The sequence below is a fragment of the Ailuropoda melanoleuca genome, chromosome 2 (assembly GCF_002007445.2).
Source record: "Ailuropoda melanoleuca isolate Jingjing chromosome 2, ASM200744v2, whole genome shotgun sequence".
In the NCBI taxonomy this organism is placed as follows: Eukaryota; Metazoa; Chordata; class Mammalia; order Carnivora; family Ursidae; genus Ailuropoda; species Ailuropoda melanoleuca.
Window position 1 is genome coordinate 178,935,469 of NC_048219.1, and position 2,484 is coordinate 178,937,952.

A 2,484-nucleotide genomic window follows, 5' to 3' on the forward strand; every position below is an offset into this window, starting at 1 on the left:
TTCTGAAGTAGAACTCTGAACTTCACAGGGGTTAGGACTTAAAAAAAAGATGAGGTTAGTGGTGGTGGTGGTGGCCCTGTGTACAGGGGGGAGCGGCGGTAAAACGGACTCTTCCCTCCCTAGGGAACTAGGAGAAAAGAATTGGGGTCTGGCCATCAGACTCATTCAAGAGAAATCTCTTGGAGTATTTTGCATTTGTCAAGTTAGCCTCACTTTGTTCATCTCCACAGTTCTTGGCTAAGAGATCAAGAACGTTAAACAGAGCTGGAAAGAGAATGATTCTCAAAGGGTCCCTGAGTAGCTGAATGAATGAGTGAATGAAGGTCTCTCCTATCCGCTCTGCTGGACATGGCAGTTCAGAGTGGGAAGTACTGCGCAGGGTATTTTTAGAGACAGTACTTCTCATCCATTCGCTCATTTATTCATTCAACGTATTTGTTGCGTGCCTACTAGGTGCCAGGCACTGTATTTTAGACCAGCGCCCTGCCCACATGGTAACAGCTAGCCACTATTATTTAAATTTTTGGCGAGTTCAAACTGAAATGTGTTCTAAGCATAAAATACACCCCAGAGCTTGAGGATTTCGTATGAGAAAAGGAATGCTAAATCCTTCATTAACAATTTTTAATACTGATTACATATTAAAACGATATTTTGAATATATTGAGTTAAATAAAGTATTAAAATGGGTTTCACCTATCTCTTTTTACTATATTTTCATGTGGCTACTAGAAATTTGAAAATTGCACGGGTGGCTCACATTGGTGCTTTGCGTTAGATTTCCGTGCTAGGCACTGTCCCTATGCTGAAGGCACTCAGAACCTAGTGGGTGAGGACAACAGGAACAAATGTTACCAGGCAGGCACAAGGAGCCAGGGCACACACCAGGAGGAGAGATGACTGTCTCTTTTTCCTTGTGTCAGATCTGCACTAGACACAGCTCTGCGGACTTCCAGAAGTTGAGCTCTGTCTATTTCACTCCTCTGCTCAAGCATGGTCGCTGCAGCCCCTGCCCGCTGAATGGAGCCACATCTCCTCACAAGTCAGTGCCCCCCACCCCCAAGCACTCTGCAGGACAAAGTGGACTTCCTTTCTCCAACCATCCTTTCCCACTTCACTGTCCTTGCTTCGGCTGGTTCCTCTGTTCCCAGTGTTCTTGCTGTCTCTGCATTTCTAAGTTTCAATTTCAATTCTGATTCACCCATGACCCCCACCTCCCAACCTTCATCCCCCCTCTCTCCATCTAAATATTTCTCCCCCTCCAAGCTTCTGACTAACTCTTTGTTTGTTCATCCTACCAAAATCTTCACCCCGAACACTGTTAATTCCTTAAGCCAGAACTTGCCTTCCCTGGGGCGTCTCACTCACCTCCAGCACCAGGTGGCCGCTTGGGCAGCAGCTGTCCAGTTCGGTCACATGGCTCTGAGTCCTAAAGTTAGAGCTGGCATGGAGGGCTCCGGCGGGGGGGGGGCGGGGGTAAGGGTGGCAGAGGTATTGGGAAATTAAACCTGGGCTGAAGTCAGCTTAGGGGTGCATCCCTGGTCAAGAGAATCTCTCTGACAAGGGTCTTTGTTAGGGTCACAACCCAGGGACATGGGTGATAATCAAGGCCTGGTCCAGCTTGGAATGCTGGGGATTGGGGGCAGCAAGGAGAGATGACTCAGTTTAAATCAAACAGAACAGCGAAGGGAGGCCATCCTTGTGCATCTGCATTATCCGGAGACAGCTATAAATGCCCTTCCCCCAGGCCTCCTGTCACACCTGGAAGTCTGATCTGACCTCTCCAAGACCCCTGAAGCAGGGTGTTTGGGGATCTCTCCTTCAGCAAATGCCTCTAGATCAGGGAGAGGGGGCAAGTAAGGGATTACTTTGGGGGAGGTCAAGCAGAGAGGAAGGGAGCAGGTTTCTCAGTGCCCAGAAATTGCATTTCTGCTAATGATATGTTACGGGATGCTGGCAGGGTTGGGAAACTGCAGTGGTCACTAAGAGGGGCTGTTCAGGCGAGGCTGGTCTGATGGATGGGAACCTGCTTCTTCTTGGGACCAACTCACTGAACACCAGAGCCATTGCCCCGAGCAACGTGTCAACACTGCGTGGAACCCTGAGGGTAGAGGGAGATGGTGGCAGTGGACTGAAATCTACTTGAGGCTCAAGAATACGTCTTATGTCCTTTGCCTTGCGCTCAGTTAGCCCAGTGCCAGCCACATCGGAAGCACGCAAACTAACTCCTTCTGAACGGAACTGAAAACAGGAGACAAAAGCACCCACTTTTCTCCACTCCCGCGCTGATCCTATCCAAACCCCCAAGTCATTCGCATTCCCAGGAGTCAGGGAGCCTGGGGTAGAAGGGTGTGGAGGGACGGAAGGGGTGGTGGTTGTGCAGGGGACCCACAGAGCGGGGAAGCGCGGGGGGGCGGGGGTGGGCGAGTGGGCGTGCGCGCACTCACAGGCCGGCGCGCGGGAGTGTCGGGGGAAGGGGGTGGT